Here is a 15,417-nt window from a genome sequence, read left to right as displayed (position 1 = left end):
TTTTGGAAGTGTTTATATCGGTATTTGCGAGACTTGTGGATTGTGTTTAAATATAATATTTTCAAACTTAAAAGAAATTATGGTTTATTGAGGTTGTCGGCTTGCCTAGTATCGAGATAGGCGCCATCACGACACGTTAGGACTTTGGGTCGTGACAGACTTCTTGCTGGCCTGGGACTTTCTCATCTTCTTTACTTCTTTTCTAGCTCTTCGATCACTGTCTCGTGTTGTACCAAGGTAGCCATAATAGTGTTCTAGTTCTCTAGGATCTTCTTCAATGTCTCTTCAACTATCAGGGGAAACTAAGGTGCGTGAACAGAAGACTGTGATGCAACAGTACTGGATAAGCTAGACAGCTTTGCAGTCGTTGTCTGCATCCAGTTGTTGAGGATCGCCAATATCTGGGAGACTCGCAGCGCATAAAGTGAAATATAGGCATATGCACTGGCTTCAAAGCCGAGGTGGGAGTTGTAGCAGGAACTACATTAGGGGCTATGGATGATAGCAGAGGCATAGCTGCGACACTGGAGGAAGGTTCGGCTGAAGTAGGTGGAACATCAACTGCCTCATCAGCTACCATAGCTGGCTCATCAGACCGACCCGCGGTGGTAGGAGCCTGAACTTTCTTCTTCGGATTGTTCGCATCCATCAGTGAATACCAAGTACAATACTTTTTCAGCTTCACTTTTGTGTCATAAACCCTCGACTTTACCCTTTCATCCGTGAGATATTCTGTAATAGTGTTGGGGTACGGGTAGGATGAGTCATCTTGCCGAGCAATCACTGAGATGTTGGGCGACATCACGACACCCACATTGATAGGGTACCCGACCATAACAGGAGCAACCAGAACTGCCCGAGGAATCGGAAGGTAAGTCTCATTCTGGCTCGGGTCCATTCTGGTGCAGACAAAGGTTTGCCACCCCTTTGCCTCGAAACTCAGAGTGATACGGTGGATAGGAACCCCAGTGGCAATCCATGGTAGTGGTGGCCTTGATGCTGCTAGAATCTCCGCTAACCATAGTCATGCTGCGTCTCCCAATGCATACTTCTCCAAATATTCCTTTGGCTTAACATCTTCGAAGCCCAAGTACGTGTTGAGTGTATTCTGATCAAATCTCACTTTTAGGTTATGTACTTTAGTCACTTTTGTTCCCTTTTTTATGTGAGCCACATTGGCATAGATTTCACAGACCAAGTACTATTTGGCGTCCACTACACTTTGAGTGAACGACATCCACCCCTTGTGTTCCGTGAATTATCTCAACACTGCGGGGTTATAACTCTCCAAATCTTTTAACTGAAACTGTCGCTCAAGAGTTAGTGACCTCACTGGCCACCATGTACGGAAGCTAGTGAAAGCGGCTAGGCTGACAAAGCGGTCCTCCCAAAACTCTTTCTTCTTTGATCTTTCAAGACCAGCTGTTGTAGTATCTCCCCCTCTGCCCTTCCATCATCAGGGATATCCTGAACTGTTGTATCCTGTGCCTTAGGGACAGGTATAGCCAATGGCTCAGAAGCCTGACTAGCACTGTCCGATTCATCGGAAGTGCTCTGAGATGAGGTCGGCTCGTCCCTGAGTTGGTATCTCCCTGGTGGCATTGACTGTATGGCCTGCTGCTCCTGAACAGAGGCTGAGTTGGCCTCTGATGCTTCCCTAGACGGGACATATGAGCTTGTGTCGGAAACATCTGCACCTCTCCCCTGCCGGCTATAGCTTTCTTTGTAATTGTCTTTTGTTGGCCAAGGGACAAGGCACTTTTGCCTCGACCCCGAGAAGGTTCACCTCTCCCTTTAGATGTGTCGCCTAGTCCCCTAGATCGAACCATTATCTATATCAAGCAAAGGCGATTGTTAGTTGCACTTCAATGTTCAAACATACCCAGGAGACATGCAAGTAAGATATAAACCAGAAGATATAGTGGGGGAACATAGTCAAAGCATGCTTGTATGAAACCAGATCTGCGGTCCGCACAATTTTCTTGCAGCTGCAGACGATGACTTGCGGACCAGACAATTTTTTTTTGTGGGAATAAAAGTCGAGTGCGGTCCGCACAATTCGTCTTGCGGCCGCACCTCTGAGACCCAACAAATGCCAACTCTCTGATGACAGGGAATTGGCTAATGTGTGGCCGCAACACGATTTCTGTGGTCCGCACAATTAAACTTGTGGCCACACATTGGAGTCTCAAAGTAGGGACTCTCTGATGACAGTAAAAGTCCATTTTTGCAGCCGCAATGGGAATTCTGCGGTCCGCACATTTGACCTTGCAGACGCAGATCGTTTCTTCATTAATGTTGCCTTAAAATTAATTTCTGCGGACCGCACAAATTCAAGTGTGGCCACAGAATTCAAAAATTCCGAACAGTTCAGTTGTTTTATTCTAGGTTTTTCAATTTCGTGCATAATTTGACATGGCAACATCATAGAAGCATGAAAATATGTTAACCAGTCCCCATAGAGCATGCATTATTTAACCCATTACAAATTTACCCCCACATGGATACACAATTGAATTCTAATAACAAATGGCCTAAACATAACTAAAATTCTACAAATTAAAAGAAAAGGATTAACAAAAAATTGAAGCATACCAGATGAATGAGTGTAATGAGTGACTTATCAAGGATGTTGTGTGTGTGGACAGATGAAATCACCAAGAAATTTAAATAGGGCACTATTTCTATGCTCAGATAGTGAAGAATGTAACAAATGCCCATGTTCCTCTATTTATACTAGTTGGTTGGCTAAGGGAAAGAGAAGCAGGTGCAGTCGCACAATTTCATGTGTGGTCCACACTCTGTTACCTGGTGACCTTAACTCAGCATCTCATATGCATTCCGCACAATTTTATGTGAGGTGACGAGCTTGAAACACACACTTAAATTATGCTCGCTAATGAACTATAATATATTATAATATCGTATCCATAGGGATTGGATTTAAATATTATTCTTGTAGATTCTAGATTGGTTGCTATCCAGGAGAATCAACAATTGAGGTTTATATGATTTTTAACTAAAATTAACTAAGAATCTAAAGCTAATGACTAATGACAATCGCAACAAAGGTAAGCAAGGAAGTTATTAGTGGGAGGAAACAGGAGTTGATAGGATAGGTTCAAGATATTTGTTTGGGATCTAAGTCCAGATAATTCACTTTTAATATTCAAGTGAGTCTCTCGAATTCACTCAATTATTAGTTCAAACGTTCAGCAAAAACTCCTCTCTCGATTAAGTTTTAACCTCATAAGATGAACCAATTTAAGCACGTGAAGATATGCAAGAATGCGTAGTGGATTGGTCTTTAGGCGAACATCTCTCTTATCCTCCTAACTAGGTTTAATCAATGATTCAACTAGCCTATTTCGATTACTAAGAAGAATTAATGAACTCAACCAAGAATATAATGCAAAGATATCACAAGTTATGCCTCTCTCGATTACATGAACTAGTGAATATAGATGAAACAATTAACTCATCCAAAAATGATTCAATACATAAAACTAGAGTTATAGTCCACAAACAATAATTAATACACCAAATCCATCAAACGCTAAAGAGAACTACTCCATAGGTATGGAGTAATTCATCACAAATATAATTAAAAGATAGGAAAACATAAATTCAATCCAAACTTGTGTCTTGAGTGAGGAAGGAATAATGAAATCCTTGTGCTCTTGCTCCTCCAACTCCTCCTTGGCTTCCTTAGGTCTAAAGTGTATCAAAAGTCCAGAAAATAACGTTTTCCATGTATTTATGCCAAGTAGGGTTAGGCCCAAACGAAATCACCCTTTCCTAGCCGAAATAAAAAACTTGCAAACTTAATGCTTTTCATGCGTCGAAATATGTTACGCCCAGTGCGTCACATTAGTGCAATTTTCTCGGTCGTAAACTTTCGGAACTTAGCTTGTCTGATAGAATTTTGTACTGATGCCATGCACTATGCCTAGCATTAGTGTATTTTTCTATCATACCAAAAAATTACAAGTCTCAGAACTTCTCAAATTTTTGATGCACATTTGCACTGATGCGTCGCACAGTGTTACGCATGGTGCATCGCATTAGTGCATTTCCTCAGAGTGTTGCTTCTTCCTTGATTTTTGATGTCCAAAAGTGATCCTCGACCCCCAAAGACGATCCCGGCTTAATCCCTTGGTCTTTTAATCAGACTTCAAAGCTTCAATTATTTGATTTAGCTCTACAACATCTGCATAACTCGAAATCATTCCTACAAGGCATAAAACACACAATAAGTGCAAAACACTACCAATTAAAGCTCAAACAGAAGTAAAGTGCAGTGAATTAGAGTGCAATAAGCGACTAAAATATGGGATTATAGCCTACCATCAACACCCCACACATAACCATTGCTCGTCCTCGAGCAATCAAACTAAACTTCATATAGACACGACCTTTTTAAACAACTCTCCTAACTCATCACACCAAGAATAATTAAAATAGATTAAGCACAATACTGTAACATCCTCGCCTCAAGATTTGACTCAAACGCACCATGCATTTTTCACAACCCCCTCACTTACTCTAACATAGAGGTCAACGACATTACCTTTCCTTCATGAATCAAGTGCCCTCACACAACAATAGAGAGTAGTTCCACACGCAATAGAAATTAAGAACAATCAGAAACTCAAGATAAAAAGAATTCACTCACTCTCAGAAACAACATTCATATGCCACAAGCGACGTACCATAAGCTTGCCCGTAGTGTACTACTCTACTAATTGAGCTCATTCAGTCAATAATCAAGTAGGACTTTATTTGGTTGTAATATAGGTTGTGGGACAGGTAGGATACATTTAGATATAAGAGTGACTACACCTCCCTACGCACTTTAATACAAACAATTAACCATTCAAAACCCCACACTTATGTCAAACCATAACTCCACCTCCACATCAATATACATTAACTCCCTATTTCTTTAAGCATAAATACAACAAGAGTCACCACTATCAAAGAATATTTTGCACAACAGTACAACATGGTTTCTTTTTCTTTTCTTATTCAATTCAAGTGGCTCTTACTTTTTCAAAACAGTGCACCTTCTTACTTAATTCATTAGTACCACTCAAAATACAAACCAACCACCCCACACTTCAACTTTTACAAAATTCATAACAAATTCAAGAGCTCACGAGAGGTATAAGTTTTAAAAAGATGGTCTATTCAAACAAATAGGTAAGGCTTGTAATGTGGTTACCAAAGAAACAAGATTACAGGCTCAACGGGGTTACCTAAGATACATAATAATTAGGTGGGTAAAAGCTTATAACTGGCTCAACAAAGAAACGCCTATATCACTTCCAAGACTAAATACAACTACTATTTCCATTTGCAAACACATAGGGAAAGTTCTAGACATCAAATGCAATGCACAAAATACAAAAAACCTCACACACATATGGCACATAACTCACTCAAGAGTGGATTATCAAGACACTCTAGTCAAAGCAGTTAAGCAAAGTTAAGATCATACAGTTTAAGGTACTTACACAAGAGTAAAAAACTGAGCCTAAGCATCACAACTAAAGCACTCCCTATTCTCAAGGCATAATAAAGTCAAGAGACATTGATTTTAATTCAAATAATAGCACAAGGTTTCCTAGTCCTAACAAAATAAAAACTAACTATACTCTGTTCAAACACAAACCCTTGGGAAAGAGCCGCGGCATAAAGAAAAACCAAGGGGAAATTATTACACTACCTAAAAAAAATATCTTTTTGTCTTTTTCCTTTGACTTTAATTCCTCAAGAAACCCGTCGAATGATATCCATTGTCGGGAAAAATCAAATAATTATGATTTTTTTCAATTTTCTTTTATCTCTAACTACTACAACTAACAAAACTAAAACTAATATACATACATACAACATACAAATATCCCCCACCCCATACTTTAAGTTGTGGCATGTCCCCATGACACATAATTAAAAAGCATAAGGTAAAAGAAACTTTTCTGAACATCTAGTCGGGGTCTGAGTTGAAGTCGGGATCCATTCCTCGCCTGCGAACTAATGTGCACATCCATGCAGACAGCTTCTTCTCAGCCTTTTTGGGGTACACCCCACACTTATCTTTCTCGCTCACCACATCCTTCTCTTTTGAGCCCTTCACGTTCCACTCAACACTTCCTGCTGGCTTTTCCTTTTGCACCCCTTTTCTACATCCATCTTGAAAGTCACAGTCTCCTCAACCACTCTAAGCAAGAATTTTCTCTCGTGTATATCCAATATCCCATTGCAAAGAATTGTCTTCCTAGGATGAGGGGGACCTCCTTGTTCTCCTCCATATTCACCACTATAAAATCCACAGGAAATACGATCTTATCCATTCGAACTAACACATCTTCACTATCCCTTCGGGTATTAAAGTCATTTGGTCTACTAGCTACAAAGATATTGGTGCAAACCTTATCTTTTCGATTTCTTTCTCTAGTTTCCTATAAAATAGATAGAGACATTAAATTAATTGAGGCACCAGACTCATATAAAGACTTATCAAAATAAATAGAGCCTAAAAAGAAAGGTATAGTAAAACTCCCTAGATCTCCAACTTTTGTGGGAGCTTATTTTGCAATATCGCCCTGCAATGCTCTGTGAGCTTCACCACCGAGATATCATATATTTTCCTCTTCTTTGTCAGGATCTCCTTCATAAATTTGGCATAAGCAGGCATTTGTGAGAGCACTTCTATAAATGGTAAGTTTACATGGACTTGTTTCAACACATCCAGAAATCTCCCAAATTACTTGTCTAGCTTTTCTCTGTATAGCTTTTGGGGGAAAGTTATCACCGACACATGCTTGCTCTCTTCAGGTTCCTCCCTTCTCAAATTTTCTTCCTTCTTTCTATTCTTAGTTTTTATTGGGCCTTTCTTCGTTTTGTCCTCATCATTTTTCAGCTGCTCCCTGCTTTCTTTTTCAAGTATCATATCTTTTTAGATCGGGGGGGGGGGGGGATCTTTCAACACTTGCCCACTTCTCAAAGTTATAACATTTATTGTTTCCTTGGGATTCTTTTTAGTGTCAGTGGGGAGAGTGCCTAGAACCCTCTTAGATAATATTATTGTAATCTATCCCACTTATCTCTCTAGGTTTCGCAAACAAATGCCCAATTCTTTGATAATTGCTCCATGAGCATCCATCCTCTTATCTGTCTTGATAATAAAAGCCTTCATTAGATCCTCCAGACGATGTTGAATGGGTTGTTGAGGCTGAAATTGCCGCCTCTACTGATTTTGGTATGCTGGAGCTCCATGTCCCTGTGGTCTAGAGTTATTTTGTTGCCAAGCATTCGTAGTACCTCCAGGTAAACACCATAAAAAATCGGGGTGCCTCAGACCCATTGCATTGAAATTGTAGTTTCCCACAGCATTTACTTCCTCGGTTGAGGCTTCAAAGAGTTGATATTTTCAACCTTTCATTTGTGCGGTCCACAAGATAATTGTGCGGACGCATTGCACTTCTGTTGCAGCAACTATAAATGAGCGGATTCACAAATCAACTACGGTCCATAATTCTTGCAACACTTAGCCAGATTTCTCTCCACAATTCCTGTAAGTCACACTCAGCCTTGTAGCACACTTCAAATCAAGTTAGCACAAAAATAACACCTAACTACAAAAGAAAAAAGGAAAAGAAACATGGGTTGCCTCCCACGAAGCGCCTGATTTAACGTCGTAGCACGACGCAAAATACCATTAATTAAAATGAATGACCGCCACGACGTGGCTCTCTCCAACCTTTCCAAAATAGTGCTTCACCCAGTGACCATTGACTCAAAATACTTCATTGTTTTTGTTCTTAGAGTCTAATGCACCAAAAGGTGTCACATCCACAATTTCAAAAGGACCACTCCATTTAGACTTTAGCTTCCTGGGAAACATCCTCAACCTCGAGGTAAACAACAATACAAGATCGCCCATCTTGAACCTTTTGTTCCAAATATATTTGTCATGAAGATATTTTATTTTTTCTTTGTACAAGGACGAACTTGCATAAGCATGGTAGCGGAACTCATCCAATTCATTCAAATGGGCAACCCTCAAGTTAGCAGCTGCATCCCAATCAAGATTCAACTTCTTTAGAGCCCACATGGCCTTGTGCTCTAGTTCCACCGGAAGATGGAAAGCTTTTCCGAACACCAACCGGTATGGCGACATTCCGATAGGTGTTTTGTAAGCCGTCCAATAAGCCCATAATGCATCATCAAGCTTCTTGGACCAATCCATCCGATTAGCATTCACCATTTTGGACAAGATACTATTTATCTCCCGGTTGAAAACTTCCACTTGCCCACTAGCTTGTGGGTGATAAGGAGTCATGACTTTATGAGTAATGCCATACTTGCTAAGAAAGGTATCGAAAGCCTTGTTGCAAAAATGTGAGCCCTCATCGCTTATAATAGCACGTGGAGTACCAAATCGTGTGAAAATATTCTTCTTTAAGAAAGCCACCACACTTCTCGCCTCATTGTTGGGTAAAGCAATAGACTCAACCCATTTGGACACATAATCAACCCCGACCAAGATGTAGGTGTTTCCACAAGAACTAATAAAAGGGACCATGAAGTTAATATCCCACACATCAAAAATATCAATCTCCAAGGTGGTTGTGAGAGGCATTTCATTCTTCTTTGAGATTCCACCGCCCTGTTGACATTCATCACATCTTTTCACTAGCTCACTTGCATCCTTGTAAAGAGTGGGCCAATAGAACACGCAACTAAGCACTTTGGCCGCCGTTCTTGCTCTACCATGATGACAACCATATGGTGAAGAATGATCAGGCCCAAGAATTTCACCTTGCTCTTATTTCGGTACACATCCTCTAACCACCTCATCCGTACAAATCTAGAAAAAGGTATGGTTCATCCCAATAATAATCTTGACAATCCCGTTTGAGCTTCTTCCTTTGGTTTGAAGAGAACTCATCCGGAATGATTCCACACACAAGAAAATTTGCTAGATCTGCGAACCATGGCATATTTTTCATTGAAACAACCAAGAGTTGCTTATCAGGGAAGGAGTCATTGATTTCGAGGCCAAACGAGACAAGTGGTCTGCTAGTTGGGTTTCACTCCCTTTTCTATATTGGATGTCAATATCAAACTTTTGCAACAAAAGCACCTATCTCATCAACCGAGCTTTGGAGTACTTCTTGCTCGTAATATAATAAAGCATCGCATGATCCGTGTGGAGTTTGCACCCATCAAGTACGGGCGAAATTTCTCATTTGCAAACACAATGGCAAGGAGCTCTTTCTTCGTAATGGTATAGTTGACTTGGGCACTATTCATGGTCTTACTAGCATATTAGAACGGATCAAACCTTTTATTGATGAGTTTCCCAAAACAACCCCAACTGCTACGTCACTTGCATCACACATGAGTTCTAAAGGGACACTCCAATTTGGAGCGGTAATGATGGGAGTAGTTGTCAACTTGAACTTCAACAATTCAAAGGCTCTCATGAAATCATCATTGAAGTTGAACTTAGCATCCTTCTCAAGAATCTTGCAAAACGGGTTAACCACCTAAGACAAATCTTTGATGAAACGCCGGTAAAACCCCGCGTGGCCTAAGAAACTTTGCACACCCTTCACCGAAGTTGGAGGTGGAAGTTTAGAAATCACCTCAATCTTTGTCTTGTCAACTTCAATTCCATTGTTTGAGATTTTGTGGCCAAGGACAATGCCTTCCTCGGCCATGAAATGGCATTTCTCCCAATTAAGTACCAAATTTGTTTCTTCACATCTAGCCAATACTTTATCCAAATTTTCAACACAATCATCAAAAGAATCTCCAACCACCGAGAAGTCATCCATGAAAGCTTCGAGGTATTCCTCCACCATGTCCGTGAAGATAGCCAGCATACACCTTTGAAAAGTCGTTGTTGTATTGCACAAACCGAATGGCATCCGCTCGAAGGTGAAAGTACCATAGGGACATGTAAAGGTTGTTTTCTCTTGTTCTTCTGGAGCAATAATAATTTGGTTGTAGACCGAATACCCATCAAGAAAGTAATGGAAAGCACGATCGACCAACCTATCAAGCATTTGATATAAGAAAGAAAGTGGAAAGTGATCCTTCCTTGTAACTTTGTTGAGCTTGTGATAGTCTATACACACCCTCCATTCAGTCACCATTCTTGTAGGAATCAACTAATTCTTATCATTGGTGACCACCGTCATGCCCCCTTATTTAGGACACATTGAACTGGAGAAGTCCACGAACTATCGGAGATGGGGTAGACAACCCCGGCATCCAACCACTTGATAATCTCCTTCTTGACAACTTCTTGCATAGCCTCATTTAGTCTCCTTTGATGTTCAATAGATGGTTTGGTGCCATACTCCAACTTGATCTTATGCATGCAAAATGCGGGGCTTATTCCCCGAATATCCGCCAATATCCACCCAATAGGCTTCTTCCTTTTTTGTAGCACCGCCAATGTGGAATCTACCTGCACGTTAGTCAAACAATAGGAAAGAATAACCGGTAAAGCAGAACAAGGACCAAGAAATTCATACAGAAGATGTGGAGGCAATGGCTTCAACTCCAAGGTAGGAGGCTCTTCAATAGAAGGTTTTGTAAGAGGATTTGTCTTAATCTAAGGACAATTTCCGGGGTGAGGACAATTTCCGGGGTGCATAGTTGTACGACCCCATTCCTTGCAAAGAGTTCACACATTCCATGAAGCCATCCATCTCGTCATGATCAAAGTTAAGCAAGACGGCCTCCAACATATCACCAACATTGATTGTAGTATTTGTGTCATCAACAATAACATCGCTTACCAAGTCCACAAAAGAGCATACCTCATTGCTATTTGGTTGCCACATAGACTTACACACATGGAAAACCACTTTTTCATCACCAACCCGGAATGTAAGTTCTCCGAGTACAACATCACAGAGAGCCTTCCCCATAGCAAGGAAAGGTCTTCCAAAAATAAACAATACCTCATAATCAACTTCACAATCCAGAATGACAAAATCTGGCGGAAGAATGAAATTATCAACACGAACCAAGACATCTTCAATCACTCACAAGGGTCATTTCATAGTACGATCGGCCATTTGCAATCTCATAGAGTTGGGTTTTGCTAGCCCTATCCCCAAAGTCTTGAAAATCGAAGAGGGCATCAAATTGATACTTGACCCAAGATCACAAAGAGATTTAGCAAACTCGGCACTTCCAATTGTACAAGGCATTGTGAAAGCACCGAGATCCTCCAACTTAGTAGCCATTGAATGCACAATTTCACTCACTTGATGAGTGACTTTGATCATTTCAAAATTCATTGACCGCTTCTTTGTCACGAGATCCTTCATGAACTTTGCATAATCAGGCATTTGCTCCAAAGCTTCAACTAATGGCACATTGATTGAGAGACTCTTCATCATTTTGAATAAACTTCTTGAACTGGTTTTCACCATTTTGCTTGGCAAGTATTTGAGGGTATGGAGGTGGAGGCTTATGCAATGGTGCCTTAGACTTTTGCACTACCGGCTCCAGTATGTTAATAATATGATCCCTAGACGTGTTTACCTCCTCTTGAGTCTCCTCCACACTATCATCAATATCAATTCGGACTTCATCGTTATGTTGCACCTCATTGATCGGGATCTCTTCTTCTTACACCACTTTCTCATCATCCACAAGTTGCCTTTGACATGAGATGGGTGCATTCCCACCTCTTCCACTTCTTATAGTAACGTCCATGGCATGCCCCGTGTTGTTTTGACCCTTTGGGTTTACTACCATGTCACTTGGTAGTGATCCTTTAGGACGAGAATTTATAGCTTGAGAGATTTGCCCCATTTGAACTTCTAAGTTGCGGATTGATGTGTTGTGTGAGGCAAATTGGGAATCCGAATCAGCATTCTTTTCCATCATTTTCTTGAACATATTTTCAATACGCCTCATGTCGTTGTTTGAAGCACTTGAACAATGGGAAGGATAAGGAGGCAGGTTGTTCGGTTATTGATACATTGGGGGCCTTTGAATCCCGACCCCCGGTTGCCTTGATTGTTAACCCCCCTCCCCCAACCCATTTCCTTTATTATTTCCACTTCAATTTACTTGATTTTTGTTATTATGACAACTCCCTTGATTGTTGCCACCACTCTAATTTCCTTGGTTGTTAGAATTCCAATTGCCTTGATTGTTTTGAGGTCGCCATTGTTGTTGGTTTGGGCCTTGGAAGTTATTTCTTTGCCCTTGAAAGTTGTTCACATATTGCACCTTCTCTTCTTGTTCATTATAAGAATCATCTTGATCAAAACCACTATCTTCTTGCACATAATTCTCCACTCGAATTTGCACTTCTGGGCCTTTAGTCCTCCTCTTGTTCACCATCATGTTCACTCCCTCCATGGCATTGACTTTCTTGGGATTTTGCACTTGATTTAGTTGGGCCTTTGCTAGTTGCGTCATGGTGGTTGTCAACTCGGCAATGGCTTGCTCATGGTCTTGCAACTCTTTGTGAAGGCGAATCTTGTTTGGGTTACCTTGTGGAACATTGGCTTGGGATGTCCAAGCCGATGATGTTTCCGCCATCTCATCCAAAATCTCACACGCCTCCACATAAGGCGTAGTCATGAAGTTCCCACGGGAAATTTGATTCACTACACATTGGTTGGTTTGTGTTAATCCTACGATAGAAAATTTGTTGAATCATGTTCTCCATCATATCGTTGTTGTCACATTCCTTAACCATTGTTCTATAACGTTCATATATCTCATGTAGTGGTTCATTCGGCTCTTGCTTGGATGACAAAATCTCATCCCAAAGTGTAGCCATGTGCCTCGGAGAGAAGAACTTAGAAATAAACTTTTCTGCCAACTCATCCCAAGTGTGAATGGAATGGTTCAACAATCGTTCCAACTAATCTAAAGCTTTTCCCCATAAAGAGAAAGGAAAAAACCTTAGCCCCAATGCATCCTCAGAGACATTTGTTTTTTTGCTCCCCCAACAAGTATCCATAAACCCTTTCAAATATTTGTACGCATTTTGAGTTAGAGCACCGGTGAAGAAACCCCATTGCTCAAGCAAAGTGAGCATCATATTGGTGATTTGAAAGTTGCCCAACCAAATTTGGGGAGGGACTATTGCACTTGCATATCTTTCATTGGGTAATATTCGGTGTGGAGCCACTCGTGGTGGAGGTGAGGGTGGAGCGGGGATATTGTCATGAGGCACTCGGCCTCTTCTATTGGCTTGAGGTTTAAGAGGAACCTCATCAACATGATCATCCTCGACGTCTATATCCCCAAAGGCAAATTTCTGAGCTCATTGTTCGTCATGGTTGTACCTACGATTTCTCACATAAGTTAGTAACACGGAAGGAAAAGAAGATATTCCAAAAACAAACTCAAATATATAGCTAACACCATTTTAACTCCCCAGCAACAGCACCAAAAATTGATTATGTCCACAACACACCTCTATAGGAGATATGATGCGGTCGTATGCAATAATAATTACCCAACTATGAGTCGGGGTCAAATCCACTAGGAATTATGAGGGGTGTTAGGAGTATATATTTGAAGCAAGCAAATGGGTTATCTAAGATTGCACGTCAACAACAAGGTTTTGTTTTCTATTTCTACTGTTACTCTAATGAATATAAGCTAAACAAAATATATTATAGATAAATGTTTTTGAGATTTTTCCAATTGGATTAAAGGTAGTTGTGACCATAACCTAGGTGTTTGCCTAATTGGATAAAGATGTTTATACTTGTTTTGCTGATTGGGGTGTATTATAGCTCTCAACTCCACGTTACCCACTCAATACCTCTCGATGAGAGAGTGATTTTGACCAATTTGGCTTTCTCAAGTCCAAATGGGTATCAACCAAAATAGTTAATAAGAGCTCAAGTCGGGTTCTTACTATCTCTAGTTTGAACCCTTTAATTAGGTTAATCAATCTCTCAATTAACCCAATTCCTTATTAGCTAAGTTATCCTAGACTAGGTCCCTCTTTCTCAAGTAGAGACTAAGTAAAATAGGCATGAATCAATGTTTGCAACCATTAATTCTAAAATTGATGCATGAACTAAGCTAAATAATCAACACCCAATCATAAACAAGCATAAAATTAATCAACCATAAGGTTTACACACTAGGGTTGAATCACAACCCTAGAAAAATCCTGGCTACTCATAATGGGATTTGAAGAAAATAAAGATGAAAAGCTAATTAAACTCATAATGGAAGATTTAAATGATGAAATCTAATGTTAAAATACTGAAATAAGCTAAAACATCCTAAAATAGCAAAGGGAAACAGCTACAACAACTTTGTATGTTCAAACATGACCTAATTTTGTGAAACTCGTCTATTTATACAGGGCCAAAAATTATGGACAAAAATGCCCTTCAGGAGGTTCTGCAGCCGCACAATTCCATGTGTGGTCCGCAAATTTCTTTAGTTGGCAGGAAGGTGAGTTCTACGGCCACACATTTCCAGAGTGCGGCCGCGAGGCAATCTTCTGCGGCTGCATATTATTGGACTGCAGCCGTGAGGAAATCTTCTGCGGCTGCACAATTCTTGTGCGGTCCACACTTCACAAAAACTCCGGGACCTAGTCGTTTTTCATACTCTCTGATCTTTGACTTTTAAGCACAGTTCTGCGGCTGCACATTGCTGAAAGTTCTATTAGATTTTTCTTCTTGGTTTGCGGTCGCAGATGGAATTTTGCAGTCCGCAATTTCTTTTGCGGACCGCACATTTGTGCTTCTGCGCCCTTTTTTGCCTTGTTCTTTGGAAAACTCCTTTTCGAGTCGAATTTCATCTCGGGAGACCAAACTTCCAGCATTCCTGCAATTTGCACAATTTCATTAGTTTCAGGAACACAATTCAATACTTTCAAACTAAAACAAAAGCTAAAGGGTGCTAATAAGCAGTTAAAATTCCCACTTATCAGTGATGACCCGCCATGTCATCATGCCACACAGGTCCCATTTGGTATATATTAATGCCACGTGGAAGCTTACATAGGAGGAAGGCTAGCACTTGTGGGAAGATTCTAGAGAAATATGGACATTTCCTATCGAAGACCCTAGATACTTATGGATTTGCTAGAAAAGCCCTTGGAATCTTCTAGCCCTGTAGAGAATTCTAGATAAAGACATTATGTTGTAAATATTAAGGACTTATGCAACAATTAATATTTACATACTAGCCCTTTGGAGACTAGTATAAAAAGGGGGCCATTCATTTGTAATTCACATAGCAAACAACTCAAGTTCTCTCTAATATAAGCTTCCTTAAGCAATTCTCTTGGGTTATTTCTTATATTCCCTTAGCGATCTTGAGTATATTAAGGCTAACTTGGCATAGTAAGAACATGAGCAAGTTGTGCAATATCGTGAGCGAGATGTCAGG

The sequence above is a fragment of the Nicotiana tomentosiformis genome, chromosome 12 (assembly GCF_000390325.3).
Source record: "Nicotiana tomentosiformis chromosome 12, ASM39032v3, whole genome shotgun sequence".
Lineage (NCBI taxonomy): Eukaryota > Viridiplantae > Streptophyta > Magnoliopsida > Solanales > Solanaceae > Nicotiana > Nicotiana tomentosiformis.
The sequence above is the reverse complement of the archived record's forward strand: the minus strand, read 5'-3'. Positions refer to the sequence as shown.